Below are 13,071 nucleotides of genomic sequence, written 5' to 3' on the forward strand. Positions count from 1 at the left end.
TATGGGGAATAAGCACACAGCGAGCACAAGCAGCAGCAGCCTGGGTTGTGAAAAGGCTACATTTCAAGCCTGCCGACATCGACAGAACACACTCAGGAATCCCCTCCAGATTTAGCTGTTTCTAAACAGCAACTTTAAGAACTTTCTTCTGTCTCTTGGAAAATATTGATGCAAGATATAACAAACACAAAATACTAATAGAGATTTTTGGAGCCTGTCACTGAAAGGCCAAATGAAAGAAGTGGGGGAAGTATTGAATGTCTTTGTACCTCCCAGGTTTGTGACTCTGAATCCGGTTAACAGAAATGCAGGAAGAAATCCATCCTAGCATGGTTCACACTGGAATGGTGTTAATTGAGGGCATGGATCGTGAAAAGTATTGCCTTCTCTGTCACTTGTTACAAGTTGTTGATTTATATGGGAAACGAGAACTACAAAGGTGTGTTTGCGGATAAGCATTCATGTTTCTCTCTTGGTATAAAGGACTGAGAATAGAGGTGAAAAAGCCAAGGAATGAGAAGAATACAAAAGATACCCACACATCTAGTGAATATTATCTTGTTCAATAAGTGACATGCTAATTTCCTCTTTGAGCATTACATACTGTGCCCCTGCTGAAGTTTATTATCAAGTAAATTAAACTGGAACTTGCAGCTTGGTATATCAGTCAGTCCAGGGAATAAATGCATTTCATTATTATTTTTTTAAAAAACAGAAAGGAAAATTGACTTTATTTTGAAAGAAATTGTCAAGTGGAGTGATGCATGCTGTCTGTGCTGTATTTTAGGTGCTTTATCATGCAATTTTGTGTCTCTACCTGAGGTTGCTTAGAAGTTAAAGCAAATTAGCAAAATAATAAAAAATTCCCATTTCTTAACAGCTTGTCACTTTCATTGTTCATCAACTGGCTCTTTAAATAAAGCAAAGTGATGGATGCAGGAGGAGTAACGTTAACTTTGCCCCTTTTCTCTGAGCGACTCCTGAAGATAAAGTTCTGCTTTACTGTGCTGATTCCAAAGGAATACAGCAATGTGTTCACAAAACCATGAACTAAACCTTTACTTTCATGCATGAAACCAGTAGAGAGTAAGAAAGTATGCACCTCCAATTCTGAAAGAAAATAGTTTCATCATGAGAGTTCATGGTCTTTATGCAGTAGAGTTTCATATATGTCCTATAGTTAGAAAACCAAAAGACCTAGGTAAGAGTTTTCAAACCAGCTGTAGTAGTCATTCCCTTTTTTGCAGACTGGCTGCAAGTCACGTGCTGTTGTCTCACAAATTTATATCTATATTTCTCAGAGTTCCTCCAGTAATTATATTTTTATGAATTTATTTGGATTTCATTTGAGGTAGGTAGGGTAACATGTGCTAGAGAGGGCAGTAAAGTTTTTGGCATAGAAACACCAGTTATCTAGTTGTTGTGATATTTATTCTTCCTCATTCTGTATAAATCTGCCATCAGCAGGTTATCATGAATGTGATTCCCTAAAATCTGTAAAGACTCAGTAATTCCTTAAAATAAAATTGTTTTGCAGACTCTCAGAATGTTTCTCATCTGCTCAATAGGCTATGCAAGAGAATTTCTCTCCAAAATTAATTTAAATAGTCCCTGAAAACATGATGCTGAACAGTTAAGCTTATGTCAGGTTGTGGATCTGGGTTTTGAGAAGGGGGGCAGTGTCCAAAACTGTAATATTTCGTAAGAAATAAAGAAATTACTTGCTGCTGCCATAGCTGAACTCAGTGATGGCTCTGTGTGGGTGTTCCTTACTGTGGTTATGCAAAAGAAATCACGAGTGCAAGTGCAAGTGCAAGAAGGCAGTTACTGTAGGCACTGCCACCAAACTGGGGAGCTGCACAGTGCTGAAGGCATGAGGCAGAGCAGTGGTTCTCTGATATTTTGGCTCCTCACTCTTCTTACAGTCTTTCATTCGACATGTCATTTAAATGGTGAAGAGAATGGCTGCAAATTAGAAAGAGGAGCTGGAACTGAACTAGGAGAAAATACAAAAATAGGGTGGATTAGGTAAAATGAAGAAACAGAAACTGGGGAGCATGCTGATAATGATAAGAGAATTATAGCGGTATTTGATTAGGGACCAGTTTATAACAACCCCAAACCTAGTGTATGATTTGCCCACCTGTAGCAGATGTGATGAAGGATAATGTTTTCCCACCTTCTTTTCATTCAAGTGTGACAAACAGGATCAGCAGCAAAGCTGTCTTTGGAACAAGTTTCTCATTCCACTAATCCGTCAGCGTTATCCCCTGAGCTGCTTCCTCCTCCTGTGAGCCTGCAGCAAATGTAGTTACTTTGCAAAAAAGCACAGAAATCACTTTGCAAGTCAGTTCTATCAGTTTTATCAGCTTACTTAAGAAATGCAACCCTGACCACTTGCACTGAGTCTGAGGCAGCATATCCCTCCATCCTAACCCATGGTCAGTGAGGTATCAGCAATGACAGGTGTCAACACAAGACAGACAAAAATTGCCAAAACTCCAGGACATTAAAAAATGAGTAGCCAGCTGGATGCTATCAAAATAAAAGGCAATAGTGTTAAAACAGGAAAAGGGAGCACATGAATCTTGTGGCCATAGGGATTTGTGGGGAAAAATCACTGGACAAAAAAGTAATTATTACCTTCTTTGCTGTTGAATTAATATATACAACAGATAAATAAACAAATGGGAGGTTGGATAGTGCTAGGACTTTCATGACGCAAATATGGCTATCCTAGGAAGTGTGAAGATCCTAGGCATTACGAAAGGATGTGGCAGTCTCAGTCCTCTGCTTTGTGGTTAATACACTCAGGAACAGTTCTGTCCTTCAACCCAAGTTTACTGCAGCGTTTCTGATCTTGCTACAGAATAAAAGGGCTGCTCAGTTCCAGGCCTGCGTGATAGGGATCCAGAAATCTAACAGAAGCAATGACATTGATTCATTACAGTACCTTAAAGAAATCAGTCACGTTCCGGATGCTGGTTTCTATCTCTGTTTGTTGTGAGGATTCATCAACAGTTATGTTTATCTCTCTGCAAATCATCTGACAGCATTGACGGGGAATGGCGATGCTACCTGTTGTTACTAATAAATATGAAGGTGTCAGTTTTTTGTCACTGAATGAAATACAAGTTCCCTTGGACAGAATTATATCCGGTTTCGGTTTCAAAGTCATCATGGGCTTTTTATTTATTACAAAAGATGCATTGGCAGATCTATATAGCAAAAGTTTACTTAACATATAGAGAAAAAAAATGGTTTGGTGCAAAAATCATTTGAATGCCGAGAGCTATGGCAAATGATCTCAAGACTAAGTTCTTCCCTCTGCTCTGCTTGTGGCTAGCTCCTGCTTCAGGCAGTAACTAATAGCTTGCAGTTTTGCCTTGACTTTCTGGGACAGTGGAGCATTGCTTAAAGCACATTTTGAAATAGAAGGAAGAGGCATTAAGACACTGACGCATATCCCTGAACCTCAGGTAACAAATGCCAGCCTGTGTCTGTGAAACACTAAAGTAGCTTCAGGGCTGCTGTCGCTCATGCTGCCTGCCTGCACCGAAAGTGCCATTAGGGCTGTTGGGGAGAAGATGAATGGAGAGACTCCTCAGCAATTTCTGGTGACTTAGCGTTGGAGTGGAGGCATGGCATAGGAGTAACTGTGTCTCTTTTATGCTGTGGTGACAACTTGGTTGCTTATTAAGCCAGTAAAAACTGGAAACAGAGGCTTATCATCTGGCTGTCAGGCTTTGAATGCACTCACTTAATTTAACCAAAAGGCCAGTGTCCACAAACTTTCACAACATGAATATTCCTGAAAAACAAAGTGCATTCTTTTCCCTTATCCTTCAATGAAATGACAGCAGAGCTGCCAAATTTAGCTCTCTTTTTCTGATGAAATATGTGCCACCAACATTCACTGTCTCACTATAACCTTCAGATTTGCTAATCGATGCCCCTCGGGGCAGTCAGATGAGGGGCTGGCAGAGTCTGAATTCTTACCACAACACTTTGTTCAGAGGGGTAATCAAGAGGACGAACCTGTGTCCTGTACAATATTCTCCAAGAACAATGTGTAGTTCAAAATACATCTGTCTTACAGTTTTCTGACAGCACATTATTAAATTATCCTCCTAATTGCTGCCAAAAGCAGAGGTCAGCTGTTGACAGAAGGGTGGTGGAGAGCTCAGAGAGCAGGGTACTCTGCAGCCTCACATTCTATTCTGCAATGGTTTCTTTAATCCTCCATGCTTGTGCAAAGCCAGGTTTTCTCTTTTACTGCAAATGGAGTGTGTATACACCATTTTGAGATAAATATGTGCTAGAAAAATTGAAGCACTTTCAAGCCCACATCCACCAGACTAATTTTTATGGCATGACAATGACAGAAAAGTTGGGTTTTTTTCTTAAGAACTTAAGAAGTGAAAGGATATAAGCTTACAACAAATCTGGTCTCTGAATATGCAGGCTGCTTGTGAGACTGACAACGCAGAAAGTGCTCTATGCTGAATGACTGCAAATCCTGGGAAAACAGGTATATGAAACCCACTAACGAATAAAGGCAAAACTAATGCAGCGTTTCAGTCTATTTTCAGTCCATAAATGTTCCCATTTATGTTCTCATTTATGTAGGTGGTGATCTCCTATAGTTTTCACAAGCTGACGCACAGCATATTGCTGTGCAAATGGGGCAAATAGCCACAGTAAGTAGCAACAGAAGTGACTAAAAGCCTTAAACATCACAAGGCAAGGAATATTTTCTCCATCATTGCATACACCTGGGCACTATGCTTATATACACATGCTGTTAGTGATAATGTGATAACCCACAGCCCTATATGACAATCTTTACAGCCATGTGATCTCCGCATGCAGGTTTCGCCACACAGCTTGCACTATGACTTGTTTCTACATCTCCTTAGGCTGTGTTTCCATCATTCCAAATGTTCAGTAGCAGATAGACTCCCAATCTGCCAGGTTTTTCTTCTTCTTTTCCCTCTCTTCTGTGAATTAACATTCCAGGCAAGTGTCTTTGTCTCAAAAAGAAAATGGAAGAGAAGGTAACCTGTCTGTGGGGAAGTCCAATTCTATTCTCTTGGCTACAAAGAAATTTTTTACTTTTCCTTACTATTTCTCAACCGTCTTTAAAAAGCAGAGTGATAATCCGTGATAGATTTTAATGTGTCTCTATTCCCAGATTTATAAATAGGAATTTATAATGGAAAAGTTGTTATAAAGCATAGTTATCTCAGACACATGGTCCTAATCAACAATGCATTAATTAGCAGTACTGGAAAATGCATCAGAAGAGATATCTTTATTTTTTCCCTAAATTTTACTCCTGATGTCCCTGAAGTCACTCAATAGCATCAGCAGCAAAGCAGACATTAACCCAAATTTCATGGATGTGTGATCCATAGTGGCCGTTTTTCTGAAAAATAATGAATTAAATCTTACATAAACCATTAATTTTCAGGGAAGGGGTGTTGTTTCTCATTAAGAAAGGCTTAAAAATCTCATATTTCCTTCTTGATATTATAATCCTACAAGTTATTAGTTGCTAGAAAGACTGGGGCGTGGAGGCCTAATGTGCCTGGTGAGCAGCTCTGTACAGACCACATCCAAAGCATCTGCCCTCTCTGGGGAGCTGCTGTGCTGTCTGAGTAGTCCCCTTCTGCTTCAGAGGTTGGGTTTTGACATAATAAATGGGGCTCATTTTTACAGCCACCATCTTTCAGTCTCTAGAGTTAACAACAAGTCCTTCCAGGCATATTTGTAGGAAAGCAGGGCATTCAGAGCCAGGCTTTGTTCATTTGAAAATGAAATGAATTAGGCAATGTGCTCTAGATGTTTGTCCCAAAGGCTAGTATTATTGCTATTTAACCAATGGCTGTCATTTACTGAAATACCAAACCACATATTTAATTTTAATGTTACTGTCACATCTGAATTGATAAGTTAGGTATGTAAATTTGATTTCAAATGAGAAATTAAATGGCTAATCAGCTGATCATTATATTCATAGTATGTCATTAGCAGTTTAGGCCTTACATTATTATTTCTTTTTGACTACTGAGTAGTTTTACTCTCACAGCACGTTATTTAACCCAATTGCTGTTTTTCTTGCTATATTTAATTAAAACTTGTGAAAAATAATATTTACAAGGGAAACAATCAAAATCACTGTTTTAAAATAGCCTGGTGTATCTCTTACAGAGGTAGAAAAATGCTAGATAAACATGTCTGTGAATGTAAGAGATCACACATACTGCTTTCTCCATACAGTTCATTCTACTGAAGTAGTCTGTGTGCTAAATTTACATGAATGGGGTAAAGCAAGTCAAAGTAAATAATTACTTGACTTTTATTTTTCCATTATTTGTGCTTTGTATTGGTTTCCATTGGTTTGAGTGTTCACCATACTCCCATGCTACTAGGTGGTCCATTGAAAAGATAAGTGTCTACTCCTGCAGCACATTTAGGGGAGTTTTTTTCTTACACCTGGTTCTTTGGTTTGATCTTCAAGTTTCAGTTTTCAGGTGATTGCTCTCCGTGGGAGGCAGTAACACATTGCTGGGTGGGGGTGTCCCTTTAAATTATTTTTTCAATTGCGGATGAGTTTGGTAAAATATGGAGAAGAATGCTCAAGGCCCTTATAAACCAATAACTTCTCTTTTTTCAAGAGGGAGATCAGTGTAGAAGTTAGGAGGGAATATGCATTATCAGAACTATCTTTTTGCTTAGAAACTCCAGCAGTTCCTGGCTTGGAGTCAGATTTGGCATTTAGTGAGGAGTAACTTCTTTACACATGAAAACCCACACACACTTGATAAGTCAATGTAGACAGCTCACACGTTTTGAAGTTCCAGCATATAAATGCCCTGAAAGTGTCATTTTCTCTGAATGTGGAGCGGAGCAGGATTTCTTCGTGCCATTGCAGCTCTGGGCTGCTGTGATTATGCGTGGTCTACACGCCCACACTGGACGGGTTGTGTGTTTCTCCAGTTCTCTTCCTGCCCCATGATCCAGCCATTTGAAAGACTAAACTAACCAGTTCATGTAGTTTAGAAGACCACTAGAAACTTAGGGTGGAAGAAAAGAAAAATATAACTGAGCCACCAGAAATGGAAAACGAGGGTTAACATGGTTACTGGATGAGGCAGAAGATGTGACAGGGGGCAGCAGTGCAGAAGAGTAGATGAGGGCTGGCTATGCAAAAGGACCAGGAACAAAATGAGAAAGTAGAGCACTTTCAGGACTAACGAAGTGAGGAGATGTGTCTTAGGAGAAACCAGATGAAGGGCAGAGGCAGGTTGAGGAGGATGGGCACACTGAATCAAGCTTGGAGCAGATGGGGAACAAAGCATCAAAGTCTGTTCCTATTGAAGCACCCTCTTCCATACAGCCTGGTACTGGACTTGAGATCCCAGGGCCTCTTGCTGTACGATTGCTTCCAAAGATGTCTGGGTGTATATACATTTGCAGCACATGCTAAACATGCCAGTTGATTCTATTTAGACTAGATTGAGATAGTAGGTTTAGATAATAATAAGGTTGTGGCAGTTTGCTCTCCTTTAGGTGTGATTGCACCTCATCAGAGACCCAGGAAGACCCCAGTTCTTGCTAAGACCTCTGACACCAGATATGCATTAGAGTTAAATCAATGCAGATATGTTACCACATACTGCAGTATATAAATACCCTATGGCGGTGTTCACCACTGATACCTGGCTGATACAAGCTTTTGCTGTCTGTAGTGGACAGTTCTCAGAGTCCCAGTTCTCAGGCCAAAAATCATCATATCTAAATCAGAAGCCGAAAGTTTGGTCCAGTTCTCATCTGGATGAGAGGTCTCACATATACATTTAAGTCTGTTAGAGAATTTGATTCCAAGAAAACAGGGAGCAACAACACAAACACATGTATAGCTTCAAATAAACCATTAACAGAGTGCTGTGCAATAGGTCTAAATGTGGTGGGACAGGCTAATGTCAATGTGAACATCATGTTGAACTTGCCTCTTTCCCACTGAGTGGGGAACCTGAGTGGAGGAACAGATACCTACGCCTGTGCCAGTAATTTTCCTACTCTAGCTAAGTCTCGTAAGCCTTGACAGAACTGAATAACTACCTATCTTACAACTAAATGTTATCAAGATTCACAAATTGCCATTCTTTTGCCTGTCTTTTTTGATTAGGCATCTGTTTCAGAGCCTACCTTTTAGACTAAGTCTTGCACAGCAGAGAATGCCACTGTCAAAGGCACTGCCACCAGTATTTTTCCAGAATTCCAGCCTCTAGAACATACACTTAAGTGTGGGAAACTTGGCTTAAATTATTTAACCAGCCAATGTACTGTAATGACTTTAATGAACAGCATTCTTTGGCTGAAAAAGCTCAGTGGTTTCTGCTGAATTTGCTGCATTTTTACTAAAATAGTTAAACCATTCACCTGAAGTAGGATCAGAACTCAGCTCCCTTGGTTTCACACCTATTACCCATAAGTGCATGTCCACAAATGCCCACCCGTTAAGTATGAAGCTTTTTCTGTTTCTTTAGTTCAGCAAATACGTATTTATTCCATGCAATGTGAAATAGGTTTCTCTAAGGGTTTGTGAATTAGCATGTTTGTGAATCTTGCTCTTAGATATTGTACAGGGAGCATGAGGCTGTTGAAGACTATAAAATGGACTGGGGCCAGTCTGTTGAGAGTTGGGTGTTGGTCTATCCAGTGTTAAACCAGCCCTTTGCACTGATTCTCATTGCTTTCATTCCTTGGTTTCTAGACCCTGACCTGGGACGTGCTTTCCAGAAGTACTACATGCACATCACTGTAATTGATGCAGTAGCAGCTACACTTGGGGTGGATATGGTAGTGCTCTTCGGCTGTCACATGGAATTAACACTACTCCTGGCAGATGCCAAGGTTGCCCTGAGCACAGTGTTGTGTGAAACATCCAAATGGTATTGTGAAGAACACCAGAGCCTTTAAAGAGATTAATCTTCAGAAGAGTTTGTTTTACGTGAAGCACATGAATCCAAAACCCAAAAAATGAGAAGGCAAAACAGTCACAATCAGCTCATTAAGTGAGCTCTGTCCATTCTGAATGAAGCAGGGTCAGGTAGGGGAAAAAAAGAGTGTACAATTGTTTAGCTGGAGAATGAACCATCATGTAGATGTGAATCAGGTTGAATAGCATTAATTTTGGCATTTCTAAACTTGGGATTGTTTTACTCCATGACTTTTTAATGTAACTTTGTATGTAACTTTTTTATATATGACTTTTACAATCTGACAGATGGCAAGCTTTTGCAATTATTATCCTTTTACTTCCTCAGAATGAGACCTAGTAGATTGTAGAATAAATTCCAAAGGGAAATGGTTGCTTCAGAGGCTGTATAAGTTAAAACTGTAGTGTATAATATACTGTAAAGGACAATTCTATAGTGATAAGTCAGAGGACTGTATGACTTTAAAGGGCTTTTTTTATTTGTGCTTTGTGTGGTTCTGGGAAAAGGAGTTAGCTTGTCTTTGTATTATCCTACCGTTCTGCCTTAGGGGAAGACTGGACTTGAGCGAGATAAATTAATTTTCATTTGGACCGTGTCTCTCTCCCTTTCTCCTGGCATCACATTTGAAGTTCCTGTGTTGTGTGATCAAAAGGCATGTGATGCAGAGATTCAGTCAGCTCTGCTACCATCAGCACGACTGTGTACAACACAGGCGGTAGTAGGGATTATGGAGATACTATCTGACCAATAAAGAGAAGAAAAGCATCCAGTCTTTAATAAAATGGTTGTATCAGTGGAAGTGGAGAAACATTTGATCAGTGTAGACAAGGTAACACTTAGTAAAAAGCTTAAGGATTAACTTTTAAACTCTAGCTGATGTCAAGAAAGGAAAAAGGAAAATGTTTATCTTCTGAAATCAAATGCATTTTCTTCCTAGGGCACTGAACATTGCCGTAGAGCAAAATCTTCATTTAGCTAACATGCGCAGCTTTACTCCAGAAATATTGCCCTAAAACAGGTTAGCCTGTTTTTGTCACAAAATTTGTCCCTGCCTGTTCATTGTCTTTGGAGCTAAGTAATGAAATTAAGAGCATCTGTTGTATGACTGGACTTTCTCCCTTCTCCTTCCCTTCCCTCCCCTCCCTTTCTCCTCCCTCCCTCCCTCCTCCCCCCATCCCCACTCTTATTCTCTCTTTCTCTCTCTCTGTCTTTCTCCTTCTGCAGGTACAACACTATCCTTCAGTTGCAGTGTCCCTTTTGCAGTTCTCTGGACCCTTTTTTCCTCTGTAAACTCAGCACATTCAGATTTCAGTCCAGCTGGCAGTACTGCTGGCACATGAACAACTCTCAGTCCTCCTCATGTGCCTGGAGTTGCCTGAAGGAAGAAAGAGTTGCTGTCAGTGTAAGTAGCAAGGGATAATCTTGGCAAATATAATTGCTACTGCTGTTGTGAAAATTGACAAGATTTCTTCGATTACCTGTTCTAGAAATAAAGTATTTCCAAACCGCAGTGATGTGTGTAATGCCTACTCCAGTTAAGTTTGCAAAACACTTATCATTCTGATGCTGTTTTCAGGTGCTTGTAGCTTTATTGAAGCATTCAAATTTCATTCTCCATCTCTGTATAAAAGCTGCTCTACCCAGTACTTTTCCCCAAAGGTAAAAATGGAGCAAAATCAAATTATATATGTTTTAAGAGCATATCACTTCCAACAACAGGATAGGTTTTCATTGTCGCCTCAGTTAAACATTCTGGCTAAGTGATAAATTCCTCCTATGCCACATAAAAGTATTTATTCTTATCTTTTTTATTCTATCAGGAAAAGGTTTATTTTGCATTATAAAATAGAGATGCTGTTCCATGTCAGCCTGAACAGTACTGTTGTTTCAGCCTCTCTATGAGCTGACAGAGTTTCCCAAAAGGATGCTTACTCCAGAGCTGTCTAGAGTTTTACATGGTGTGAGGAGAGTGGAAGTTCCCAGAGACAAAGTGAAACTTGATAGCGTAGATTTAATGTAATGGCCATAGACTGTTTATTCTTGTCCTATCCCCTATTAAAAAAAAAAAAATAACCTGCATATAGTTAGGACTAGGTATCCTCTACTTAGCTAATGGCAGCTAAAGAGCTTCATGATGTCTTCTACTAATGATTATCCAGAAAGATTTGGTACTGTGGGGGAAAACAGTGTTCTAGGACTTGTGCAGAAAAGCTGGAGCTGGAAATTTGATAGCTTATGTTTAATTTAATGGGCATAGACTAGTTATCCTTGTCCTTTTCCCTATTAAAGAAGAAATATCCTAGATGCAGTTAGGACTAGGTATCTACTACTTAGCTAATGACAGATGGGTCTAACTGTCTTAACTGCATCTCCACTGCTGTGTTCTGTCCTCTTATGATAGTGTAACGTTTGCCTACACAATGGCAGTTTTAAGAAGATGAAGCTAACATGCAATACCTTTTGCTATGCTAGAAGGTCTCCACAGTCTTCCCCAAAAGCTGATTTATGGAATTTCACTGTTTCTTCATCCCAAGGGACACAGTTGTCTATCCTTTACCTCCAAACTTCTCTCTGCCATGTGGATGAATCTCAGTCTCACACACAAACAGAATCATATAGATTGGAAAAGACCTTGAAGATCATCAGGTCCAACCATAAACCTAACAGTGCCAGTTCACCACTAAACCATGTTCCTAAGCACAACATCCAAACATCTGTTAAATACCTCCAGGGATGGTGACTCAACCAATTCCCTGGGCAGCCTATTCTAATCCCTGACAACCCTTTCAGTGAAGTAATATTTCCTAATATCCAATCTAAACCTCACCTGGCACAGCTTGAGGCCATTGTGTCTCATCCTATCACTCGTTACTTGGGAGAAGAGGCTGATGCCCACCCTGCTACAACCTCACTAGGACAAGGGCTAGCGATTGTGAGGCTTCTCCCAGCTGCTTGTAGAATAATTCATCTGCCTCTTCATCCTGGCTGGGTGGTCTGTAACAGACTCCCACCATGATATCTGTCTTGTTGGCCTTCCCCCTGATTCTTACCCATAAACACTCACCCCTATCATCACTATCATTAAAGTCTAGATAATCCAAACACTCCCTAACATACAGAGCTGTCCCACTGCCTCTCCTGCCTTGCCTATCCATTCTGAAGAGTTTATAGCCATCCATCGCAGTGCTCCAGTTGTGAGTCATCCCACCATGTTTTCATGATGGCAACTATATCATAGCTTTCCTGCTGTACAATGGTTTACAGCTCCTCCTGTTTATTGCCCATGCTGTGTGCATTTGTGTACAGGCGTTTGAGCTGGGTTGTCATCCATGTCATCTTCTTAGAGGAACACCCCTGAATTCCTTTGAGGTGTTTTACCAGTGTTCCCTTCTTGGCTCCTATTACCTCAGTAGCTCCTAGCTCATCTCTGTACAAAGTTCAGCTGTGCTCCAGTGAACCCAGGACATCTCAGAGACACAGGCTGAGTGACCTTGCTAGCACTTCATCCTTCTAACCTTGGCATGTCATCCCTCAGCTTGTCACAGGCAAGCCTGATATTAACCCCCTCCACCATAAAGTCTAGTTTAAAGCTCTGCCAATAAGCCCTACAAGCTCATAAGCAAAGACCCTCTTTCTCCTTTGAGAAAGGTATATCCCATCAGATGCCAGCAAGCCTGGATCTCTGTAGGCCATTCCATTATCAACAAAAACAACCTTGCGGCGATTACACCGGCCATAGAGCCGTGCGTTAATAGACTGCGTGTATCTGTTACTTTCAGTGTCGCTGCCCACAACTGGAAGGATAAAGGAGAAAACCTGTGCTCTAGAGCCCCTTGCTAGCTGTCCCAAAGCCCTGAAGTCTCTTTTGATTGCCCTTGGCCTACGTGTTGCAGTTTCATCACCTCCCACATGGAAGAGCAGTAATGGATAATAGTCCAAGGGCCATACCAGGCTAGGAAGTTTCCTAGCAATCTCCTTAACCCAGGCCCAGGGAGGCAGCACACTTCCCTCAGAGGAGGGTCCGTCTGGCATATTGGACCCTCTGTTTCCCTCAGTCACCTAA

Source organism: Phalacrocorax carbo, chromosome 1 (genome assembly GCF_963921805.1).
Source record: "Phalacrocorax carbo chromosome 1, bPhaCar2.1, whole genome shotgun sequence".
NCBI lineage: Eukaryota > Metazoa > Chordata > Aves > Suliformes > Phalacrocoracidae > Phalacrocorax > Phalacrocorax carbo.